Raw genomic sequence first — 26,855 nt, forward strand, 5'->3', positions numbered from 1 at the left:
GCCAGGAGCTTTCCCATGAGGGTACAGGAGCCCAAGGACTTGGGTCATCATCTACTACTTTCCCAGGCCATAGCAGAGATCGGAAGTGGAGCAGCTGGGACTTGAACCAGCACCCATATGGGATGCTGGCACTGCAGGCGGCAGCTTTACCCATTATGCCACAGCCTTGGCCCTGAGGAAACTTTTAAAGCATTATATCTAACCCAGAATTAAACCCCAAGATCTTATAAGGTGAAAGCAGACTAAAGTCCCAAACAACAAAAATCCCAAAGGAATGAAAGGTAAATTACAACCTGGGAAAGATATTGGCAATATGTATGATACATGTTTTTAGTTTGAATTTTAGAGGTTAAAAGGGTTGCTCTCATTATTTAAAAATCAATGTTACTACACTTTTAAACTTTTTTGTTTGACAGTGAAAAATGTAATTTGGTTACTTTCCGGTAATCTTAGTTAATGTAGTGATTTCTGATTCCAGGGTTTTCTGTGCACCTTGCTTCCTGCACCCCTACTCCCTAGATGGTATCTATGTTTCAGGTCATGACGTGGTGCCTTCGTGTTGTGGAAGAAGAAACTGGTCCGCACTTGTCTTCTGCTGTTGTCTGATGCAGTGTGCTTCGTTTTCCAGGCTCTGTTCCCACTGCATCAGTTGTTGGTATTTTTGTTTTGTCCCTGACCGTTTTGCTTTTGCCACAGCATGTGGCTCGCACAGTCCATGTCCTGTGTGTCAAGGCATGTTTTTCACCCAATGCCTCTTCTAGTTTGCTGAGTCTTTCAAAGCTAATTCTTTTTTTTTTTTTTTGACAGGCAGAGTGGACAGTGAGAGAGAGACAGAGAGAAAGGTCTTCCTTTGCCGTTGGTTCACCCTCCAATGGCCGCCGTGGTAGCGCGCTGCAGCCGGCGCACCGCGCTGATCCGATGGCAGGAGCCAGGTGCTTCTCCTGGTCTCCCATGGGGTGCAGGGCCCAAGCACTTGGGCCATCCTCCACTGCACTCCCTGGCCACAGCAGAGAGCTGGCCTGGAAGAGGGGCAACCGGGACAGGATCGGTGCCCTGACCGGGACTAGAACCCGGTGTGCTGGCGCCGCAAGGTGGAGGATTAGCCTAGTGAGCCGCGGCGCCGGCCGCAAAGCTAATTCTTTATATGTATGTTTATATTTGTTTGAAACTCAGAATGCCAGAGACAGAGGGAGAGAGAGAAAGAGAGCTCTTTCATTTGCTGGTTTACTCCCCAAGTGCCCACAACAGCTGGGGCTAGGCCAGGCTGAATCCAAGAGCTAGGGACTCCATACGAGTCTCACATGTGAGTGGCAGGGGCCCAAATGCTTGGGCTATCGCCTACTGCCTCTTTGAGTGTGTGTTAGCAGGAAGTGGAATCAGCAGCAATAGAGAGTTGGGATTTGAACCAGACATTCTGATATGGGAGATAGATGTCCCAAGTGGTGGCTTAACCTGCTGTGCCACAACCCCCCGATCAGTTACTTATTTGATTTTACAAATTGAGAAACTTTTTTCTCCTTGGCCATTGCCACATTTCCTAGCCCTGGGGACTTCCTTTGAGGCTTGATGTATCCTTGTTTTCACCCTGCAGGCAAGGATCAGGTTTCTGCTCTTGGATTCACCAAAATATTTTAAGAGTTTCTGTAGTCTTCTCCAGGCCCATCTAGATACAGTCCTTACTTGGGAGCTTAAGGTTGAGCACCAACATCATTCAGCAATATTGGGCATATATTAAGTTCTGCTGATCACATAAAAAAGTTTCATTGCTTTAGAATCAGAACTTCAGATTCTTCAATGTTGAACCATGAGAGGTTTTCATTTAATTCATCTGAGTGGGAAAATCAGCTCTTTTATCATCTTGCAGTTTTTCAAATCTATTGAGTATAACATACATTTTATGCTCTAACTGTGTCATGTTTTGGCTCGGTATTTTCCTGTCTTAAGATATAACTTTTGCAGTCAAGGTCTTGGCTTTTGAGATTATCATTTATACTTTAGATATCAAGTGGAACTCAAGGTTAATAATTTGAAATTTTTACTTTTCCCAAGTCATTATTGAAGAAATGTCTCATTTTCATGGTCTAGTTTTAATAACAAAAGATGCTTGAGGTAAAAGGGGATTTACAAATGTATAAAAATAAAATCCCGCATTATATCTATGTATATATTTTTAAATAACTTACAAATTGATAAGGAAAGATAAACCCATCAATAGAAAAATGGAACAAAAGATAAAGATGTTATTTGCAAATGGAGAAGTGCAAATGGCCAAAAAATATATAAAATAGGTATCTCACTTTGTTTATAATCAGGGAAAAGCAAAGAAGAACTTATTGAGAGATCTTTTTTTTTTTTTTTTTAACTTATCATATTGAAAAGGAGAAAGAATATAATATGTCCATTGTTGGAAAGTGGATGCAGAATAAAGGGCTTCCATGTAGTTAAAAAAATGGTACTTACTGGGGCCAGTGTTGTGGTGTAGCAGGTTAAATTGCTCCCTGCAATGCTGACAGCCCATATGGGTGCCTGTTCACGTCCTGGCTATTCCACTTCTGATCCAGCTGCCTACTAATGATCCTGGGAAAACAGTGAAAGTTTAACACATGTGGGAGACCTGGAGGAATCTCTTGGCTCCTGGCTCCTGGCTTTGGTCCGGCCCAGCCTCAGCCATTGGTGAATTTTGGGGAGTGGACCAGCAGATGGAAGAGCTTTCTCTTTGTCTCCTCCTCTCTGTAACTCTCTCGCTGCCTTTCAAGTAAATAAATAAGTCTCTGTTTTTTTTTTTTTTTTTGACAGGCAGAGTGGATAGTGAGAGAGAGACAGAGAGAAAGGTCTTCCTTTTTGCCGTTGGTTCACCCTCCAATGGCCGCTGCGGCCGGCGCATCGTGCTGATCCGAAGCCAGGAGCCAGGCACTTCTCCTGGTCTCCCATGCGGGTGCAGGGCCCAGGGACTTGGGCCATCCTCCACTGCACTCCCGGGCCACAGCAGAGAGCTGGCCTGGAAGAGGGGCAACCGGGACAGAATCCGGCGCCCCAACCGGGACTAGAACCCGGTGTGCCGGCGCCGCAAGGTGGAGGATTAGCCTGTTAAGCCATGGCGCTGGCCAAGTCTCTTCTTGAAAAGATGATATTTCCCGAGATGGAGACTGGGAACATGTGTCAAAATGTGGCACACCCTTTATTTTGTTTCCAGAATATATTCTAAGGATATGATCTGATAGCTAGAGGAGTTAATCACAACATTGTGTATAACTATGACAAACTGGAAATAACTCAGGTATCTACATGTAAGTGGTTAGTTATGTATGTTGATTATAAACATTGAAAAATTATGTATTTTGGAACTTTATACTGTGTAGAGGAAGAAAAAATAATTTTTCCCCTATCTAGCTGTCAAAGACAAAATTACATCAAATTTAGCTTAAAGGTTTTAATTGGTTTTATTTATGATTATAAAATCACCAAACACTCATTTTATAAAACAGAATATGACTTGCACAGGTTTGTTTCACAGATAGAGAAGGACAAAGAAAGCAGAAACAGAAAACAAAGGGTGAATTTGCAATTTCAAAGTTACTTCTCTTGTAAGGCAGGAACAGAGAGACAGAACAATACAAAGATAACTTTTTTTTTTTTTTAAATCACGTAACTTCATTGTTAGGTTGGCTGAAATTAACTTATATGGGAAATGTAGCTGTTACCTTTCTCTCCATATTTTTTGGAAGGCCAGATAACTTATTTTATGTTTGCTGACATGGAACTTTAATATGGGTGACTCCATTTTGATTTTTGGTCTGGTATGTTGGACCTATAGCAGGAGTTTAGTCCAAAGCACTAGCCTCTAAAATTATTGTTTAACATTTTTAAGTTCTTAGCTGGGAACCCCTAAAACAAAAGACAAAGGGTACATTAACAAGAGAAAAACAAACAAAAATCCATTTACAGGCCGGTGCCGTGGCTCAATAGGCTAATCCTCTGCCTTAAAGTGCTGGCTCACTGGGTTCTAGTCCTGGTCGGGGCGCCGGATTCTGTCCCGGTTGCCCCTCTTCCAGGCCAGCTCTCTGCTGTGGCCCGGGAGTGCAGTGGAGGATGGCCCAAGTCCTTGGGCCCTGTACCTGCATGGGGGACCAAGAGAAGCACCTGGCTCCTGGCTTCGGATCAGCGCAGTGCGCCGGCCGCAATGGCCATTGGAGGAATGGTAAAGGAAGACCTTTCTCTCTGTCTCTCTCTCTCTTTCACTGTCCACCCTGCCTGTCAAAAATAAAAATAAAAAATAAAAAAATCCATTTACATACATACATCACATATAGACTCATGGGAATAGTAACTCAAAGCAGCAGCTTGTAATTCAGAGTTAAATATCATCTTCAACTACAGAGGGCTCTCACCTACTGATTTGCTGTCTTTTTTTTTTTTTCAAAGATTTACATATTTATTTGAATGTTAGAGAGAGAGAGAGAGAGAGAGAGAGAGACCTTCCGTCTACTGTTGATTCACTCCCCAAATGGCCGCAGTTGCAGGGGTTGGGTCCAGCAGGAGCCAGGAGCTTCATCAGCGTCTCCCACATGTGTAGCATGGGCCCAAACACTTGGACCATCCTCTTCCTCTTTTCCCAGGCCTTTAGTAGGAAGTTGGATGGGAATTAGAGCAACTAGGACACGAACTGGTGTCCATATGGGATACAAGCTTCGTAGGCAGGGATTTAACCCTCCATTCCCCAGATTTATTATCACTTTTCAGCATTAGGATGGTGTGATGGTGATAATTCATTCAGTAGAAATTGTACTCTAAATTTTGAATTTCTATCTTTTTTTTAATGGTGACTTTGTAACTCAGTTCTGTAAAGATCTTTATATATGTATATATATACTATATATAGTGTATATTTATTTATACATATATAAACATATCTTATATATTTATCTTATTTAAGGTATACAAGTTTTATGTATTTCATATACACAAATTTAGGAACACAGTGATACTTCCAACCCTGCCCTCCCTCCCACCCATGCTGCAACTCTTCTTCCTCCTCTGTCTCCTATGCCTTAATTTTTACAAAGATCTATTTTCAACAACAGGAGTCACTGTGCACTTACTTCCCATGTAGGATCTCTGTCCTTAATGTGTTGTCCAATGTGAATTAATGCTATAAATAGTACTCAAACAGTACTTTGCACTTTGTGTGGGTGCAAACTGTTGAAATCTTTACTTAATATATACTTAATTGATCTTCTGTATATAAAGATAATTGAAAATGAATCTTGATGTGAATGGAAGGGGAGAGGGAGCAGGAGATGGGAGGGTTGTGGGTGGGAGTGAAGTTATGTGGGGGAAAAAGCCACTGTAATCCAAAAGCTGTACTTTGGAAATTTATATTTATTAAGTAAAAGTTAAAAAAAAAGAAAAAGAAAAAAGCATTGTTCCTCAACAGTAGAGACAAGGGCTGTAAACTTAATCATTGAATCTCACAATGTCAGTTTGAGTTTCTGTCTTTTCCTGGGCTAGCCATACACTATCTGATACCTCAGCTCAGGCAGCCACATGGCTGTGAGGGTGCACACGGTTTTGAGAGAGACCCCTGTGTAGACTTGGTCCAGGTTCCTATCTCCAGTTAAGGAAAGAACTCAAGGAAGAGACATTGAAAAAGCTGAGGATGGAAACCAGATTTATTTAAAGTGGTAGTACACACTTAAGAAAAGTGTGGGCAAACTCATGATAGAGTGAACTGCAATTTATAAAGTTTAGGATCATCCTTTTAAAGGACAGGGTGTGGTGTCTGGAGCAGTATTTAATTGAGTATTTAAAGGAGGTGGAGTTTGGGGCAGAGCTTGAGTACCACCCATTTCTGTGACCCTTTTTTGGAAATCTAGGACATGTCATGGCATCTGGTACATGATCAGGAGCAGGTGCGCTGAGCCTGCAGCCTTGTTGGAAATTTCTAGCTGGCATCTGCTCTTAAGCAGTGATACCCTAACACCTGCAGTTTGCACAGAAGGGGGTGGGGTTTTGGTGGTACCAAACAGTCCTCTGTCCCTCATCACTTACTAGCTACCCGCCTCTATCAAATTGACCTCTATGGTATACTGTAATGCTCAGCTATGGGTATGGATACAAAAGAGAAAAGGATCTGGAGAAGGCCTGTTATGGGGAGGTAACCAGGTAAAAAACAAAGCAAAACAAAACAAGTAAGGATTGTCATGCACATCAGAGTGGAGCAGTGTTTTGTGCTAATAAGATTATCTGGTGTTTTTAGTCATTCATTTTTTTCCAGGTACACAGTGCAAGACACCCTTACCAATGGAGATTTCCTTTATAAATATAAGTTTCCTTACAGAAGGGCAAGATCTACTCTGTTTGTAGAACTTTTTCTGTGTCTGCTGTTTTTCAAATAATGTAAAAATAACCCTTTGTCAAAAAGTCATATTTTGGGATAGTACACATTCTGATCTCCTACAATAGGATTAAAAATAATGATATATAATCATATTTAGTGACAGGGGAAAATATCCATGATGCTGTGGAGTTTCAAAGTATTAAGAAAAAATTACAGAGGACCATTGTTTTGGACTAGGCTTCTTTGGTAGGCCCCAACAGAACAAAGAACAAAATGGAGTCATTCACATGAAAGTTCCATGTCACCAAACCCAAGCTAGATGACCTTCCAGAAACCAGGAGAGAACTATAAGAGCCAAATTTTCCCAACAGGCCAGTTTTTAACAGCATGATAGTAAAGGCCCCTTGAGCTTAATCCTACAACAAAAAGGCAACTTGAAGTTAGCAGATGTTAACCCATCCATTGTTTTCCATTGTTCTGTCTCCCTGTCCCTGCTCCACAAGAAACTAACCACCAAGACAATCTGCTTTTTGTTCTGTTTCTGCTGTTCTCTGTTTATGTAACCAAGCTCCCCTGCTCAGGCTAGGACAGAACTTTTTCTTTTGGTGAAATGAAGTGTTGCCTGATTCTAGAATCATAAATATAGCCAATTAAGATCTTTACACTAAACTGTTATAATTTTGTCCTCTGACAAAAGTAGCTAGTATCAAAGATCTCTTCATGCAGCCACACAGGCATAGAACTTCACAAAGACTCCGTTGTGAATGATGTCCCCAGAATTGTGCAATGTAGCAGAATTGATAGTTTAAAACTTCCTTTTTTTTTGGTAAAAAAGCAACAAAAAAGAAACTGTATATATAAATATATTTAGAGGAAAAGACACTAATTATTGTTTTAAATGGCAGCGTTAGTTCTCTGGAAGAAAACAGTGATTGTGCAAGACAAATATGCTTTGCGATGAAGAGCAGGCTCCTTTTGGCATAGCTGTGATGGTTGGGGAAGAGATAAAATTCTTCTGTGTGACAAATCGAAGAGAATTTGAGGATTAATGGCAGCTAGAAAAGTGGTGAGGGGAGGTGGGAGGGATTTTACAGTAGAAAGGAGTAAATGGAAGAAAAAGGATGTGAAAGTTTCCTTGGAGCAGAAATGACTTAGGAACTTTGAAGAACAGGATGTGTAAATACAATTTCACATGGATTGTTTTTTCTGCTGCTTCCACTGCTATCTTGAACATCAGTCATTCTGTTACAAGTCAACCCCTGATAGAAAGTAATCTTTTTTTTTTTTAAGGTTTATTTGTTTATTTGAAAGGCAGAGTTACAGAGAGAGAGAAGGAGAGACAGAGAGAAAGGTCTTCCATCCACTGGTTCACTCCCCAAATGGCCACAATAGCTGGAGCTGGGCTGATCCGAAGCCAGGAGGCAGGAGCTTATTCTAGGTCTTTCATGTCAGGACAGGGCCATCTTGTACTGTGTTCCCAGGCCATAAGCAGAGAGCTGGATCAGAAGAGGGGCATTCAGGACATGAACTGGCACTCACATAGGATGTGGGCGCTGCAGATGGAGGCTTAGCTGTCCCCAGGAAGTCGTCTTCATAGTGAAGAGCAGGCAGTGACCAGCTGAGTCACTATGAGACAAAAATGGTAGGCAGGCTTAGAGCCAAAAGATTTATGATTCTCACCAGTTACAAGGACTCCAGCAGGTGTTTGGTGAGATATTCATTAACATCTTAATAAAAATAAAAAATGATTTTTTCTGTTAGTGGAATTTCAGGTAATTTTTTAACTTCTGTTTTAATATTTCTTTGAACTATTTATAATGGTCATAATTATTTTTTGAGTTAGGATACTCAATAAATGATTTTAGGTGTCACAGCAGTATGAATATACCATGGAACTACACCCTTAGATAATTAAGCTAGTAAATTTTATGTTATGTATATTTCACCACAACTTAGGAAAAAGGCCATACTAATGACATAAAAACATGGATGTTTTGTACAAATCCTTGCTATCTAGGGGAGAAGGAAAAATTAAAATAAACACAAATGTACTATAATTCCCCTGGGATGATTGGATGACTCCTGAAATTTTTGTTTCAGATTCTTGAAAAAAATCCCTAAACATACAATAAACTAATAATTAAAAAGCTAGTATGCATTATAAGTAAGGTGTCTCAAGGTTTTTGCTCTACAATCGCCAGATTTTACTTTTGCTCTTAAACATTGCCCACACTCTCATATTCCTAACACTTGCCACAAGGGGGCAGGGGTGTGCCAATGTCAGGAACTATCAGGTGTCTGAATCAGTCAGGTTTGGACATTCGTTGCAATTTCCTTACTGAATTATTGTTCCTATTGCTGTTCCTTATTGTTCCTTACTCAATTATTGTTCCTATTAGAAATGTCATAATTAATGATTTAGAACCTTCATAATTAATAATGTTGACCTTATTTGTGTGAGCTTATTTATGAGCTCTGTATTTTGTTCTATTGATCCATTTATCTTGATGCCAATTAAATGTTTTAAATGCTGCGCATCTTTTCTTTTTTTTTCTTAGAAAACTTTTATTTAATAAACATAAAATTTGAAAGTACAACTTTTGGATTATAGCTTTTTTTCCCCCCATAACCAACCTCCCACCCGCAAACCATCCCATCTCCTACTCCTTCTCCCATCCCATTCTTCATTAAGATTCATTTTCAATTATCTTTATATACAGAAGATCAATTTAGTATATACCAAGTAAAGATTTCAACAGTTTGCACCCACACAGACACACAAACTATAAAGTACTGTTTGAGGACTAGTTTTACAGTTAATTCACATAGTACAACACATTAAGGACAGAGGTCCTACATGGGGAGTAAGTGCACAGTGACTCCTGTTGTTGATTTAACAATTGACACTCTGATTTATGGCGTCAGTAATCACCCAAGGCTCTTGTCATGAGTTGCCAAGGCTATGGAAGCCTCTTGAGTTCGCCAACTCCGATCTTATTTAGACAAGGCCATAGTCAAAGTGAAAGTTCTCTCTTCCCTTCAGAGAAAGGTACCTCCTTCTTTGATGGCCCCGTTCTTTCCACTGGGATCTCACTCTTGAGAGTGAGGTAGGTCATTTTTTGCCACAATGTCTTGGCTTTCCATGCCTGCGAAACTCTCATGGGCTTTTTAGCCAGATCCAAATACCCTAAGGGCTGATTCTGAGGCCAGAGCTACTGCACATCTTTGTAATATAATTTGAAGTGAGGAGATGTGATGCCTCCAAATTCATTCTCTTTCAAGATTGCTGTGGCCATTTTGCATTTTTTGTGGTTCCATATGAATTTTACAATTGACTTTTTCTATTTCCATTAAAAAATATGCCACTGGGATCTTGATGAGAACAACCATGAATCTGTAGGACACTTTGGGTAGTATAGACATGTAAAGAATATTAAAGATGTAACTACATACCTGGTGGGGATGGCTTTTAGAAACAAGAATTAAGCCAAGCAAAAGATAACAAGTATTTGTGGAGATGTAAAGAAATTAGAATTCTCATGCCCCGTTGGTGGGATTGTAAAATGTTGCATCAGCAATGGAAAACAGTATGGAGTTTCCTTAAAAAGTAAAAATAGAACTACTAGATGATGCAGCAATCTTAGTTCCGGGAATATATCCAAAAGAATTAAAATGAAGATCCTGAAGAGATAACTGCACTCAGATGTTCATGGCAGCAATATTCTCAATAGCCAAGTCATGGAGACAGCCCAAGTGTTCATAGACAGATGAGCAGAGGAGAGAAAAAGTGGTATATACATAGTGAAGGATATAGTTCGGACTCAGAAAAAGAAGGAAATTCTACCTTTGCAATACACCTGGAGAACATTATACTATGTGAAATAAGCTATACTGGGAAAGAAACTGCATGTGTTCACTTATGTGTGTTGTCCGTAATAGACTCACAGAATATAATAATGGATGCCAGGGACTGAGGTGGGGGTGGGGAGTTGTTATTCAGTGGGTATAAAGTTTCAGTTATGCTAGATGAATGAGTTCTAGCAATCTGTTGTACAACATAGTGCCTATAGTGAACCATGTGGTATTTTGTACTTCAAAATTTGTCAAAGTAGATCCCATGTTCATTTTTCTTACCACAGAAGCGAAAAACAAAATAACAAAACAGAGAGAAATAAGGAAACTTTAGAAACGTGGGCAGGCATTGGATTTGTATATTACCATAATTGTGGTGATGGTATCATGGGTAGGTGCATTTGTCCAAACTATTAAGTTTTACATGTCAGATATGTACAGTTATACCAATTATACCTTAATAAAGTTGGTTTAAATTTTTTTTTCTGTTTATTTGAAAGGTAGAGAGACAGAGAGAGAGAGAGATCTCCTATCTGCTAGTTCACTACTCAAATGCCTATAACAGGCTGGGGTAGGGCCAAGCTGAAGCCAGAAGCTAGGCACTTCAACTGGGTCTCCCATGTAGATAGCAGGATCCAAGTACTTGAGTCACCATCCGCTGCCTTCCAGGTACAACACTGGGAGCCTGGACTGGAATTAGGGATGAGACACGATACCAGGCATTCCAGTATGTGATGGCTTAACCTGCTGGCTAGAATGTCTGCCCATAAAGTGGTTTTCTAATGAAAGAAACTTAAGCACAGAGTAAAATAAATAGTAGGAAACTTAGCATCATGTGAGTGATCAAGGTAGAATGTAAACACTAATTTCAGTAATCCATCACTTAGGCTCTTTAAAGGCTCATCTGAGTTATAGGTATGATTTCCATGTTTTTCATTGCTTTATAATCCCCTTTTGTTAAAGACAATGAATTAAGAAAACGTTAAAGGAACAAATACGCAAAAAGAAAAGAGGAGGGGGCTGGCATTGTGGTGTAGTGGGTAAAGCTGTCACCTGCAATGCCGGCATCCATATGGGCGCCCGATAGAGTCCTGGCTGCTCCACTTCTGATCCAGCTCCCTGCTAATGGCCTGGAAAAAACAGTGGAAGATGGCCTAAATGCTTGGGCACCTGCCACTCATGTGGGAGACTTGGATGAAGTTCCTGGCTCCTGGCTTAGGCCTGGCTCAGACCTGGCGGTTGTGGCCACTTGGGGAGTAAACCAGCAGCTGGAAGATCTCTCTCTCTCTCTCTCTCTCTCTCTCTCTCTCTGTGTGTGTGTCTCCCCTGCCCCTATAATTCTGCCTTTCAAATAAATAAATAAACCCTAAAACAAACAACAACAACAACAAAACTGAGAGGCAGCACATACAAGAAAAGCTCTTTGCCTTCCCCTTATTTGCCTGGGATCAAGAAATGAATATACAGAGATGTGTCTCCTCACTTTTCTACCAGAAATAACTTCATGTCCTTATCACCCTGGGGATGGCACAAGAGGAAGCTACACAGAACATTTCACTAGCCATCCTTTATCTACCATTAGTTTCCTGTGTATTTGCCTTCCCACAATTTGCTGCTGCTAGAGACTTAAGATCTTTCTTTGTCTTGTTTCTTCTCTAAAATTTATTGTTCTTTGTTAAAAATGTGATGGAAGCCGGCCCGCACCGCAGATCAATAGGCTAATCCTCCACCTGCAGCGCTGGCACACCCGGTTCTAGTCCCGGTCGGGGTGCCGGATTCTGTCCCGGTTGCTCCTCTTCCAGGCCAGCTCTCTGCTATGGCCCGGGAAGGCAGTGGAGGATGGCCCAAGTGCTTGGGCCCTGCACCCACATGGGAGACCAGGAGAAGCACCTGGCTCCTGGCTTCGGATCAGCGCGGTGCACCGGCCGCAGCGCGGCAGCTGCAGCAGCCATTGGAGGGTGAACCAATGGCAAAGGAACACCTTTCTCTCTGTCTCTCTCTCTCACTGTCCACTCAACCTGTCCAAAAAAAAAAAAAAAAAAAATGCGATGGAAGCCAGAGTTCTTTTTTCTTTCTTTTATTTATTATTTTTTTAAATTTGACAGGTAGAGTTATAGACAGAGAGAGAGAGAGAGACAGAGAGAAAGGTCCCCCTCTGCTGGTTCACTCCCAAAATGGCCACCTCGGCCGGTGCTGCGCCATCCGAAGCCAGGAGTCAGGTGCTTCCTCCTGGTCTCCCATGCGGGTGCAGGGCGCACTTGGGCCATCCTCCACTGCCTTTTGTGAGAGTTAATCTTTCTCTCCGTTTTCTCCCCTGTACACGTGAAATATACACGTGAAATATGCACGTGAATAAACTTCTGTGTGTTTGTTACCTCTGATTCGAACCCTGGGAACTTTCTCTTTCACTGATGAAGAATGTGGCCTACGAATTTTATTGGAAAAAGTGAAGAGACAGAAATTGCTGCAACTGATGGACTAGGCAGACATCTCAGGAAAGGACTAAGAGCCCCGTCTGCACTCAGACTGGGGTTTTTATGGACACGAGTATGGATCCTGTTTCTTCTCCCCCCTGCCTTCTTCTGGGAAAGTCTGGGTGGGGGAATTTTTGGATGTGGAATTCTAAAGAAACCCCTCCATAAAGCACTGACCATCAGGGTCTTATCTATTTGGAGAAGCAAGTGACTCCTTCAGTCCAGTGATTACAACTCCAATCCAGTGAATACAGGGTCAGCTGTATCACTCCCTCAATTCAGGCAATCCCTTTGGTTAAAGGACAGGCCAGGACACCTTGTTTCATTGTTCCATTGCACATAAATTTATTTTCTTTAAAACTTATCATTTTCTTCAGCCTCTAGTACACGCATAGGCTAATCTCTACCTGACTGTCTTAATATGTTTTTCTCTTGTTGGTCTATCTTTTGTTACATGAGTCCCAGATAAGAACTCAGAAGAGTAGAGGGAACATTATTTTTTTCCTCCCCTATATTGGGTTTTGTCTTCTTGGAGAGAGAGAGAGAGAGAGGGAGAGAGAGAGAGAGAACGAGAGAGAGATGCATTAAATATGGCTGCAAAGTCACTCAGGATAACATATCTACAGATAAGAGTTTACTCTATCAGTGCAAAGTTTCTTAAAAACCATTGCTATTGACTGAATTATATTCCCTTGAAATTCATATGCAGAAATCCTAACCCCAAGATCCTCAAATTGTGGAGATAAGCTCTTCAAAGAAGTAATGAAATTAAAAAAAGATCATCAGGAGAGGTTCTAATCCAATATAACTGTTAGGGGGCCAGCTCTGTGGTGTAGCAGGTGAAGCCGCTGCCTGCAGTGCCGGCATCCCATATAGGTGCCAGTTCGAGACCCAGCTGCTCCACTTCCTATCCAGCTCTCTGCTATGGCCTGGGAAATCAATGGAAGATGGCCCAAGTCCTTGGGCCTCTGCACCCACATGAGAGACCCAGAAGAAGCTCCTGGCTCCTGGCTTCAGATCAACGTCATTGCCACCAACTGGGGAGTGAACCAGAGGATGGAAGACCTCTCTCTCTCTGCCTCTCCTCTCTCTGTGTAACTCTGGCTTTCAAGTAAATAAATAAATCTTAAAAAAAGAGGACATTAGAACACACACACACATACACACAATATCATACAAAGGCCTAGGGAGGAGATGGCATTTATAAGTCAAGGAGAGAAGCCTAAGAAAAAAGCAGTTTCACCAACACCTGGATCTTATTCTAGTCTCCACTGTGAGGGAACAAATGTCTCTTGTTTAAGCTACCCAATCTGTGGCTTTTTGTTATGGCAGTTCTACAAAATATATATGAAAAAAACCCTATATCCAAATGACACAGGATGCGGTGGGCCTAGCTGTTAAGATGTCCTCATCCCATATTTGAATACCTGGGTTCTATGGGTGGCTCTGGCTCCTGACTCCAGCTTCTTGCTAATGCAGATCCTGGGAGGCAGCAGTGATGGCTCTGGTAATTGGGTTCCTGTCACCCCTGTTGAGAAACCGGGATTGAGTTCTTGCCTCCTGGTGTTAGCTCCAGCCCCGCCACAGCCATTGCAGGCATTTGGGAAGTGAAGCAGTAGATGGGAGCTCTCTTTGTCTCTCTGCCTCATAAATAAATGAATAAATAAATAAATTATAAAAGATGATACAGAATGCTTGTGAAAAATGAGACCTATGTGTGATTGGAAAAAGAAAAATATTAAAGAAAATCTCTATACTTCTAGTTTCTTCTGAGAATAGTTAGGATATAAGTGCTACTGAAAGGATAGCACTGATCGTGTGTAATTTTCATTCTTTAGGAAATATAGTCATTTTGTCATGCAAGCAAACCACAGATTTTTTTTGTTCTAAAAAAGAAAGACTTTCTGCTCTTCAGAACAATACAACTAACTATACAGAGATAAATTCAAAAGACAGCTCCACATTGACTATGGAATCTGATATTCCCTTGATTGCATTTTTTCTTGGTTCCTGTGGCCCAAATCTTGGAACTTAAGATCAATGAACTTTTGGCTTAATGTGTAGATTTCTTAAAGCTCTGCCCTGATAGAATTACAACTGTTTTTATTTCTTGTGTGTGTCACTAGATGCACAAACAACAGATCCTAGAACTGCCTGAGCCAACAAATGTCATGATGATTCCATTATCTTTGCTTCTTCCTCATGACGTGCTAATGCTCTCCGCATCTCTTCTTCAAAATTTCTGTCATCTCTTCCCTGCCTCCCTTCTTCCCCAACCCCGCTTTCTATCCCCTCTTTTCTTTCTCCTTGTCCCCATCCCTTACATGACTGTTATTTCTCTCATCTAATTTAAATCCTTGCATTAGTTCCACTCTCAATAACTATAAAGATGGTATGTATTTATCGTTTATCACAGTGACTATCTACATGTCATAAACCATTAGTGATACTCTTCTCTGAAATCTTTCTTTTTTAAAAATTTAGAAGTGAAAATTTCTATAAAAAGTGCTTTTCAGATGACATTAATTTTGCAACTACTTAGCAGAGGGAATAGGAAAGAGTTGATTTTTAGCTTTTTCAAAGAATTTTTGCTCTTATAAATTTATCTAAACAACATTGATATTAGTTCTATTTAATATTTAATAATATTTTGACTATAATTTGTAGAACTGTAAAGCCTTTAGTATTAAAATCCTATATTATGCACTTAATAAAGCTGTTTTATAGCAATGATCTATGGAGATAATCTCTTAATTTATTACCCACTGAGAAGAGTAATGCACAAGTTTCTGGGTTTGTCTTTATGAGAAGCAAAGAACAAAGGAGAAAAGACATTTTGAAAGGAGATAAAAGGGGACTGGCATTGTGACCCATAGAAATCAATCCTCCTCCTCATTAAAAATTAGAGGCATGGGACTTGGGGATAGAAGCCAAGGTTGAGTGACTGTTTGAACCCAGAAGGTGCAAGTAGATAACAGCTCAGTTACTGTTAACCAGAGAGTTTTTAATCTATGAAGTACAGCAAAGGCTGGCTCTGTGATAGGACTTAGCTGCTGACTCCAGAGGGATGCATCCATCTTGGAATAGAGAACGAACTGAAATTAACACATGTATTTCAGCCCTGGGAAAGTTGGAGAACGGAAAAAGAAGAAAGTAGATTTAGAAGTTCTCTCATGCAAGGGAGATTCCCCACTGAGGACATGAAGATGGAGAGAGTCAAGGGTCTAGGACCTGAGAGAAACTTCTAGGAATTGAGGGCAACCCCTGGCCAACCACCAGCAAGAAAATGCGAATGTCAGGTCTACCAACCACAAGGAACTGAAATGGGCCAACGCATGAATGAGCAGGAAAGTCACACTTCCCCAGCACCTGCAGATGAGAACTTGGCTAGATAGACAGCTTGAATGTGAGACTCAGAGCAGAGAATACCTGTGTTAGGAAACTGGCGCAGTTTTATCTATGGCGCGATCTACACCCTGATTTACATCCTATGCCCTGGCTCCCGCCGCCATTGCTGAAAGCCAGGTGGCCACATGGCCCAACCACCAGTGTCAAACTCCACCCTCATCCTAATGGGATTCGCTGCTCCTGCTTCCCTGCCCGCCCTCTGACAAAGTTTTAAAAGGGCCTGTTCCTGAACACATGGCTCTCTTGGCTCCTCTCATCTGCTCTCCTCTCCTCTCATTTCTCTTCTCTCTGCTCTCTCTCTTCTCTCCTCACTAGCTCCTCTCTGTCTCTCTCTCTTATACTCTCCTTCTCTCCCTTTTTCCCTTCGTCGCCCCTTCCCTCTGGTCTGCTGGGTTTTCCCCAATAAACCCTTTCCCTTACTCTAGTGTTTGGTGTGTTTTGTGATGACATAACAACCTGTATCTCTGCTCTCCTGATATGTGTATTTCAGTATCTCCTGATATGTGTTCATCTTCTGTGACAAGATAAAAAATACTTAGGAAAAGAGATCAGTGGGAAAGTTAACTTAGGGAACACTGCAATGTATTCACCTCCACTCCATCTCTTATATCACATATTGAAAGCCTGGGTAATTTTGGCAATACCAACACAGTTTGAACTTACATAATTCAGCATTTCCCCAACTTAAACTGCTCTTGACTATCAAGTGAAAAATCCTAGTTGCAATTATTTGACCAGCTAGTAAGAGCAAAACTGAGATTCTGGCTCAGATTGTGAGAGAAAAATTTCATTTGAGGGCATCAGAGGGAATAAAAGGACATTATAATAAGGAAGATAATTTTTCTCAAGGATATGTGTATGTGTATATATATATATATATATACCCAAAAGCCTCTGGATTGCAATTTGCAAAGACCTAATCTAGCAGTCATATCCAATACATTTTCCACATCCCATTCTCCCATTCTATTTCCTCCTTCTATGCTTATTAATTGTTTACTTCTTTTCTTGAACAGCTGATCCCAACCTACTGGCTCATGTCCCTTTTGAAAGTGGAATTCCTCTCTCTCGCTCTCTCTCTCGCTCGCTCTCTCTCTTTCTTTCTCTGTTTTTCTGCTTTGAAACAGGAAAGAGCAATTACTATTTCTAAAAAGCATTTTGTAAGCCAGTTAGGTTGTCAAAGAAGACAGAGAGTGACTTGGAGGAAGGGGAAGGGGAAAGTTGGTTATCACTGATCCTCTGCTAATTCCTCAGCCTATAGTTGCATCCTTATGGTCTTACATCTCCAGCCTGTCTGTGCCGGAGATTCAGAGCTCTCATTATCCTGTGGAGAGGGGCCTGAGGAGACCAAGGCCCCAGGGACAAGGAGCCAAAACTGCAAGGGTGTAATGAAAGGTGTTAAATTCTTTTTCTTGTTCTATTTCTGTAACAACTCAATTCTGTGACATGAAAATCTCCTTCTCGATCTTAAAATAGTCTGTAAGGAGAGCCAAGTAAAGCTGTAAATCATTAAATGTTGCCCCCAACTGATTGCTCAGGAACCTAAGCATAACAGAGAAGGGTCTTGGGAATTTGAAGAAATTCTTGCAGGGAAGAAAAGGAAAAGGAACAAAGCAGGAAAACCTGGCCCAGTGACTGGAGATTAGGGAAGATGCTGCTTTGCAAGTAGGGGAAGACTATTTTGAGAATGCTTTCAGTCCTGGTGCCAGCAGGAGGAAGTCTAGAGTAGAAATCACCTGCGCAGTTAGCAGGACCTTGGGCACAATAATCTTCCTTATTACGAATAGTCTTTCTTTCCTTTCGGATTTCCCTGGAGTCTCACTCTCTTTCACAGTGACTGGCTAAATAATTCCAGCAAGATTTTGATAGTTAAGAACAGTTAAAATAAGGCTGATCCATTTGGGTATTTATATTTCAAAGTTGTGGAGAGAAGCTAGGAGGAACAGGCTGGTAGACCCCATGGCGCGGCACTGTGGTTGTGTAAAATTGTTGGTGTCAGTGTCTGGGGTTAGGAGACTTTCTTGGCAGCCTCTCAAATGCTGTCTCCATGGGCAGGACCTACCAGTTGGTAGAGAGAATAAACTCCTTAAAATGGGGTTTATTTTCGTTTTGGGGTTTGTTTCTTTTATTTTTTAATTTAATCCATTGTTAAAATAATTAACTGAGAAGTGAAGGAAACCGGAATATGTCACCCCCCAAAATATGCCTCTTTGACATGAAATTATTTTGGGGTTGAAGGAATTTAAGAGGTAGCAACTAGAGGAAAAGCTCTCTCTAGCCTTCTGATTTTTCTGCCTAAAGGCAGGATCTAAATTGCATTTTACCAGGATAACTCTTATCAGTACAGAGAGATCATGGGGCAGGAGGGATCTGCAAACAAACCTTACTTACTCTGTTACACTATTGCCATAGATTTACCTTTCCACAATTTCTTTCTCCTGGAAGCCCACAGTCCTTTCCTTGCCCTATCATGTTTCTGTAAATCAGTTTTCCTTTATTGAAGAAGCTGTATATGCTGGAGTTCTAAGCCACAGCTTTGGGTAGTTTTTTTCATTGAGCTTTCTCCTGCCTGCTGTTGGCTGTATGTGTTACTAAACTGGTTTTCTCTTGATAGTCTGTTTTTTGTTGCAGGGTAATTCCAACTAAGATTTTTGTGAAGGTTGAGGAAAAAATTAATTTTCCTTCCCTACAGAGGTCATTAGACCTAATGAGTGTCAACAATCCTAGTCTAGGAAAACAAAATGCAAGCTCTCAGAATCACAAGTTGCCAACTAACCTGTAACTTTCCGTTAGTCATCCAAATAAGGCCATTGTTCCACTTCTAACAGTCGAGTATTTTCTTCTGTGTTCACCTTGTAAGCAGCTTCCTCTCTCACTCCTTTGGTGGAGTCCCTGAAACACTTCTGATTTGGAGCTGCCTGATTCATGACTTGCTGTTTGCTCAGATAAGCTTTTTAAAATTTGAATATGCTGGAGCTTTTCTTTTACCACCACATATGCTTCCTGACAGCAGGATTTTTGTTTGTTTGTTTGTTTGTTTCCTGCTGTGTTCGTTGTTGGAATCCTACTATACAGCATACCTTACACAGACCTACACGTAGGCCTTGGTAAAATCTCAGGGACAGTCTCAGTCAATCCTTTTTTGTTTAGTGACAAACAAGATTTTCAAAAGCCTAAAGAATTTGTCAATATGCACAGAATTAAGTAATTACCATTTTCTAACTGACCAGTTAGAAATCACCTTCAAAAGTGTGGCATCATGGGTAATGCTGCTGCCTGCAGTGCTGGCACGGGCGCCAGTTTGAGGCTCAGCTGCTCCACTTCCAATCCAATGCTCTGCTATGGCCTGGGAAAGCAGTAGAAGATGGCCCAGGTGCTTGGGCCCCCGCACCCACGTGGGAGACCCGGAGGAAGCTCCTGGCTCCTGGCTTTGGATTGGCTCAGCTCTGGCTGTTGTGGCCATTTGGGGAGTGAACCAGCAGATGGAAGACCTCTCTCTCTCTCTCTCTCTCTCTGCCTCTGCTTTTCTGTAACTGTGCATTTCAAATAAATAAATAAATCTTAAAAGAGAAGTGATTGGAAATTTTATATATGAGTGCCTTGTGCCTTGAATGTGGAGGCTAGATGGCATCAGGCCCCAGTCTCCAAGCCATGCTCCCTTAGTTTAACTCACTGAATTGAAGGAGCGGTACAGCCCACCCTACGAGATTCCAATCGCCAGACTCATGAGGTCATTTGTTCTCTATTAGATAACACCTTGACAGCCAGTATTGTCTGTAGTGGTTTTGTTTATGAGAATTCCAGGTTTGGGCAGGTGAATTCCAGGTCCAGGGCAGAAAGTAACTACCACCTGCATGTAGTCCGCAGGCTCACAGAAGCTCAACTGGCCATCTGAACATGTAACTGGGTTGGATAACTATTGTGACTCAAAACAGCCTCTTATTACCTGGCTGGGGGCCAACAAGCAGCAGCCCATATCCTTTGTCCTCCTTATTTCTGACTCTTCCTTCCTTGTAGCCACATTAAAAACCCCCAAACACCCCCATTCAGCAGGGCAGTAGTTCTTAAGATGGAAGTCTGCTACCTTCTCCATCTGTTGATAGCTCTTTCACTTCTTTACCCTGGAATCTTTTTTTTTTTTTTTAACAGGCAGAGTTAGATAGTGAGAGAGAGAGAGAGAGAGAGAAAGGTCTTCCTTCCGTTGGTTCACCCCCCAAAATGGCCGCTGCGCTGCGCCGATCCGAAGCCAGGAGCCAGGCGCTTCCTCCTGGTCTCCCATGCAGGTGCAGGGCCCAAGCACCTGGGCCATCTTCCACTGCACTCCTGGGCCACAGCAGAGAGCTGGACTGGAAGAGGAGCAATCGGGACAGAATCCGGCGCCCCGACCGGGACTAGAACCCGGGGTGCCGGCGCTGCAGGCGGAGAATTAGCCTAGTGAGCTGTGGTGCTGGCCTACCCTGAAATCTTGTCCTTGTTATTCTGATTTGGCACCAGAGACATGGACTGAGCTTTTGATAACAAAGGCATAATAATGGAAGTACTATAGAAACTCTGGGAAATTTTTTTCATATTCTACACATTAAATAACAGAATGAGGATCGCCAGTTTTGCTAATATAAGAATAATATGTTCTTTGAGTGAAGTTGAACATTTTATTACTTGATTATTATTTATAACGCTGGCCTATTTTTTCTGCTGGACTACTGTCATTTTACTTTTTGTTTGTTGAACTCCTTATTTAGTAAAACCATTAAGATTTAGTAAAACCATTAGCTATAATGTAAATTAAAAATAGGTTCTCAAAAATAACAAAATATTAAGTTAGAAAAGAATAGTATATATATATATATATTTTTTTTTTTTTTGACAGGCAGAGTGGATAGTGAGAGAGAGAGACAGAGAGAAAGGTCTTCCTTTTTGCCGTTGGTTCACCCTCCAATGGCCGCTTTAGCCGGCGCATCATGCTGATCTGAAGCCAGGAGCCAGGCGCTTCTCCTGGTCTCCCATGCGGGTGCAGGGCCCAAAGACTTGGGCCATCCTCCACTGCCTTCCCGGGCCACAGCAGAGAGCTGGCCTGGAAGAGGGGCAACCGGGATAGAATCCAGCGCCCCAACCAGGACTAGAACCCGGTGTGCCGGCGCTGCAAGTTGGAGGATTAGCCTGTTAAGCCACGGCGCCGGCCCAAAAAAGAATGGTATATTCTTTTAATCTTTGCCTTTCTGATGGGAGTTTTTATATAGAAGATAGACTATCTAGTAGTTCCAAATAATTTGTGTATCTTCTTTGTATTTGTAAAAGACGTAATACCTCATGAGAATGACTTGCCCCAAAAAACCTGCAGAGCACTTAAGAGAAACACCTACTGAGACTTATCTGAGGAGTGACAGGACAGAACTATTAATCTTTTTATTAAAGATTTACTTATATGTATTTACTTGAAAGTCAGAGTTAGAGAGAGGGGTGAGGGAGGTATCTTCTATCTGCTGGCTCACTCCCCAGATCTCTGCAATGAATGGCCAGGTCTGAGCCAAGCTGAGGCTAGGAGCCAGGAGCTTCCTCCAGGTCTCCCATGTGGGTGGCAGGGGCCCAAATGCTTGAGACATTCTCCGTTGCTTTTCCCAGGCCATTCACAGGAAGCTGGATCAGAAGTGGAGCAGCCAGAACTTTAATTAGCATCCATATGGGATGCTGGCATTGTAGGCAGTGCCTTTACCTGCTACACTACAGTGCCTGCCCCAGAGCTATTAATATTATCAGATCAATTTGCCTTGAGTAATGTGCACGAAGGATTTGTTTAGTTTTGTTTTAGCCACCTGGAGCAACCTCAAGCAATCATTTCTGCTTCACTATATATTCCTTCTCTATTTCCAGAAAAGTCCTTAAAAATAATAAAGAGCTTTCTTTTCTGAGACAATACTCTCCCTGTCTCTGAAGTTGTTTGTAGCTAATCATATTCTAAAGAAAATTATCTTCAACCAGTAAGAAATTTGACCCTGTGCTCTTACCTAAAGCCTGCCTTCTTGGACCAAGCACAATGTTTTCACTCCATAGCACAGAAATTCTGAGTAAAATCTGATCACTGGAATACTTTCCAAAATTCATTGAAAGTCATTTGGTTTGTGTCTCCTGGGCCTAGGTCACTCATATTCTTCTTTGAATAAATCTTGTGTTAACTCTTTTTACAGATCCTGTGTATTTCCGTGGGCACTCAGAGTATGTACAGAATCCAACTGATGGGACTTAGGTACTAATATTAGCACAAGAACTGCAGTAATGCTCAGTGTACTTTAAAACCAAAATGATAGGGTCATTGTACGGATAGGAAAGTCATTTTAAAAATCAGACCAGAAACAAAATATGCTTAAATTATTTTTTTCTTTTTGAAAAGAATGATCTATTTGTTAATGGACTTGTTTGGGATTAGGCTCTTGGAAACATGAAGGATACTCAAATTTGTCATCTTAGGCTTTTCGATTAGTACATGCTTTTCTTCAGGAAATAGGCTCTCCAAGTCTATTTTTCCCTTTGCCCTAGAGATTTCATTCCTCTCTTTTATATTATCTTACAGGGCTAGGCGATTACAAACATTTATTTTATGATTCTTCTCTGAATGGATTTAAATTCCTTTCCTTAGAAGCTATCCCTTCGGGGAATGAGGATGGCTTATCTTTGCTGGCCATGTGGATTCCTGTGAACTCTCATCCAGGATGAGAGCAATTTACATCGCAGGAACCTGAGCTATCTTGTGTTTTCCGACATTGTTGATTTTGTAGTTGCTCTCTCCTCTCTCTGAGTTGTCCTTTACTAGCTGTAAATCTCTTTGTTATTCTTAAAAATTCTATTTATGAATCAATTCTTTGTGAAGCTTTTCCTTTCCATCCTGTCTTCCCCATTCCCTGCCCCACAACCTAGGCCAGAGCTGATTCCGGCTGCTCTTCATCTCCATACCAGGGACACTTTTCTGTCATTTTATTAACCATAGTGTATTGGAACATAGTGTTGACTGTGGGGAGTCCCACAGGAGTCCCAAAGACAAGTCACGGGTCACTGCTTACCCAACAACTAATAGGAGATGGACCATGGAGAAATTCATGGTAGTCCCAAATGAGTTACAGAGCACCACTAACCACAAACAAGCTAAAATAAGAATAGAGTCACTTATGCTAAGCTAGGAGCTGATGACATCACTTATGCTAAGTTAAGTGTCTGCCAAGAAAAACATCTCTTCATCAGGCTGAACAGACGCCTCAGGATGGTCTGATAACGTGTGTGCTAAGGACGATAACCTCAAGTCCCCCCAATAATAGCACGGTGATTGGCAGCACCGGACACAGCTGATACGCCCTGTCCTAGACAGCAGATTGGTGGCGCCCCGGGAAATTCCAGAACACGACTGATTGACACCTGGACCCCCACCAGGAGCCTTTTCCCCTGGAGTGGCAAGGATAAAAGGAGAGCTCTTTTCACAGCTTTCCCTCCCCTCAGGGATCATGGCCCGGTACCTGGGAACCTCTGGATCGCCACGTTTCTGGAGCTAAAAGGCCAGCCCGTTATTCTGTAGCGGCACAAGGTGACTACGGGACCAAACTCCATCGGAGCTGATGCCTGGACGCTTCTCATCAGCCTGCTGCCAGATCCTACCACAGAGCTGGTCCAGACCTCTCAGCAGGGAACCTCTCCAACTCCTCCCCTTGCTGTCTGCCTGGGAACTCGGAGCCTACTGCCCAGAGTGACAGTCATCCCATGACTTCCTGCCTGTAAGTGACTGTTCTGAGATCTGTCTCTCCGAGTGGTAATGGAGACTTCGGACTCTGGACTTTGGACTTTGACTTTTCATGACCGTGATATGAACCTTGAGAATGCAGCATTATATAATAATATTTAGTCATGTGTAATATGAAGGAATGTGCCTCAACCCTATGATTAAGAATAATGCCATATTTTTTTCTATACTTATATTACTATAGTTGGATTGCCTTTGAGACTGCGTTGATGCTAGGTGTGTGTTACGGTTTGTGGATTAATGAAATAACTATATAGAGGGGTATGCAGAGTAGTGAAGCCCTAGTGTGATTTGGTGCAAGCAATAAAACCTTTCATTGGAAATACAGTCTTGTGTCCGTGTGTACCTTCTTCCCCATACTCTGACATGTTGCCCTTAAGCCCTGTCGAGCTGTGTGACAGTAGGCACTCTTGACATTAACCCTCCTGATTTCATTTCAGTCTTTGGAACTAACGTTGTTGGTCTTTCCAGGTTCTGTAGCTGCACTCCTTAAAAATAAGTTCTAAACCTCATATGTTCACCTTTACATGTAAACATCTCTAAAATCAGGATTTGGGGCAGGCATTTTGGCACAGCAGGTTAAGCCACTGCTTGCTGTGCTCACATGCCATATCAGAGTGCCACTTCCAATCCGGCTTCCTGCTAAAGCATGTGGGAAGGCAGTGGGTGATGTCCCAATTACTTGGGTCTCTGCCTCCCATATGGGAGACCCTGATGAAGTTACAACTCTTAACTTAGGCCTGGCCCAGCCCTTGACATTGTGGGCATTTGAGGAGTGAGCTAGCAGATAGAAGATCTCTCTGTCTCTCCCCCTCTCTCTGTCACTCTGCTTTTTCAAGTTAATAAATAAATAAATAAATCTTAAAAAAAAATAAAATCAGGATTCAAGTTAAAATTTTGTTTGGGGTTTGGTGGAATACCCTTTATGCCAGCCACTTTATTATATTTTATCCTTAATAATCTAATAAGGTGAGTATTATTAATGTTCTAGCTTATGGGCAAAAAAAAGATATAAAGGTATTGCATAACTGTGTCAAGTTCACATAGCTAAGGAGAGTCTGAGCGTGGTATGATAATTTAGGTTATGTGTGGTTCCATCATTCATGTTCTTAGTCACCATGCTGGGAAAGGATGGTAGAGAAAGAAGTGAGTAACATACTAGGTCAGCCACCGTGCTGGTGAGCTCAATTATGAATGTCCCTAGTGTAGACACAGATATCCCCAGGACCAGCCTCTCATCTGTCCTTAGTCCAGGGTATCCTTGATGTCTTTTGGGATTAATCACTTATCAAAAGGAATTCACTGAATTGAGGGAATGGTACACTGGCCCTACAAGGTGCTAATCACTGGACTCAAGGAGTCATTTTTTGTTTTTTTTCTAATGGATGAAAACTTGATGGCCAGTATTGTCTGGAGGGGTTTGTTTAGGGAAATTTCCAGGTCTAGGCAGGGTAATTCCAGGTCAGAGGCAGAATGTAGCTACCACCTGCATGTCATTCTCCCAAACCAACTGAGGCTTTTTTGGCGATCATAAAAGTTCTCTGAAGAGCAGGGTACCACTGACCAATTAAAGGAAAGATGTGGGCATAACTGACCAGCCAGGAACTTGGACATGAGCTGATCACTCATCTTTCCATCTCAACTTCAATTCATAAGAATCTTTATACCTAACCCCTTAGGGAGCTTGGGAATTAAGTGATAGCTGCCCAACTCCTTGCTCTGTGCTCTGCAAATAAATGCCTATTTTATTTTACTGTCTTATTGTCTGTGATTGGCAAAGACCATGTTCTTGGACATCTGCTGCCTCACTCAGTACTCCAGCAGTGTGTATGCAAAGTGATCAAATAGGGCCCCATTACCTGGACCCTATCCCGTAGCTCTGTGTGTGACATGACATTGACTTGACATCATAAGCAATGTTTAACTGACCCTACTTGTTATTGCAGACATACCGTGTTAACCTGGAATAGACCTTAACCCAGTGGATACTTTTTCACGTATAATGCCTATCATTTACATCTACTTTGTCTTTCATAAAGAAATATCCTCTGCTTCTTCTAAGGAAAAGTAGGTGGTTTCATGAACTAATGAATTGTTTCATGGAAGAATAATAAAGTTCCATCCTGTTTGGACCACTATATTTTAGGTGTGTTTGTTATAGCAGCTTAACCTGCACTGTCACGAATCACCATCCAGAATTCTCTAAGAATTTTATGCTTGGGTTAGGATAAACTTCATGAATCCTGTTGAATTTTCTTGATCAGTGGTTTTTTTTTTTTATTTATTTAGTTACTTGAAAGTCAGAGTTAAACAGAGAGAGGCAGAGGCAGAGGCAGAGATAGAGGTCTTCCATCCGATGGTTCACTCCCCAGATGGCTGCAATGGCCAGAGCTGCGCAGATCTGAAGCCAGGAGCCAGGAGCTTCTTCTGGGTCTCCCATGTGGGTGCAGGGGCCCAAGGATTTGGGCCATCTTCTACTGCTTTCCCAGGCCACAGCAGAGAGCTGGAAGGGAAATGGACTCGAACCTGTGCTCATATGGGTTGCTGGCGCTTCAGGCCAGGGTGTTCCACAGTGCCCGCCTCTTGATCAGTGTTTTTAATGAGTGACAGAAAAATTCCAAATGCTTTAGAGGGAGCTAAAAATTTAGGTCAAAAACCATAATGAAATGAAGTAGTTGTGGATTTAACATTAAAATATAGAGAACTTTCAAATCATAAAACTTTTGCTCAGACCGAGCCAGGTCGAAGACTGGACTTTCTAATGAAAGAGATGGGGTTTTAAATGACTCATGTTATGTATAGCATCATTAAGACTTCGAAGTGTGTTTATATAGAAATGTCTCAAGCTACTGAAATAAATGAATGATTCATATTAGCTTCAAAAAGAAAACCTTTGGGGTTTTCTGTGTCTGCTCAGTACTTTAGCTTGCCATTATTCAAGACTTCTAATAGCAGACACACTGGCAACAATGTCAGTTCTGACCTCAGTCAAACATAATAG

At 41.7% G+C, this 26,855-nt stretch overlaps 1 pseudogene; it reads left to right on the forward strand.

The window, feature by feature from the left end:
- Positions 1-23,243, forward strand: part of LOC133765260 (endoplasmic reticulum membrane-associated RNA degradation protein-like) — an 86,679-nt pseudogene extending 63,436 nt beyond the window's left edge.
- The last annotated feature ends 3,612 nt before the right edge of the window (positions 23,244-26,855 follow it).

This window comes from Lepus europaeus, chromosome 8 (assembly GCF_033115175.1).
Source record: "Lepus europaeus isolate LE1 chromosome 8, mLepTim1.pri, whole genome shotgun sequence".
NCBI lineage: Eukaryota > Metazoa > Chordata > Mammalia > Lagomorpha > Leporidae > Lepus > Lepus europaeus.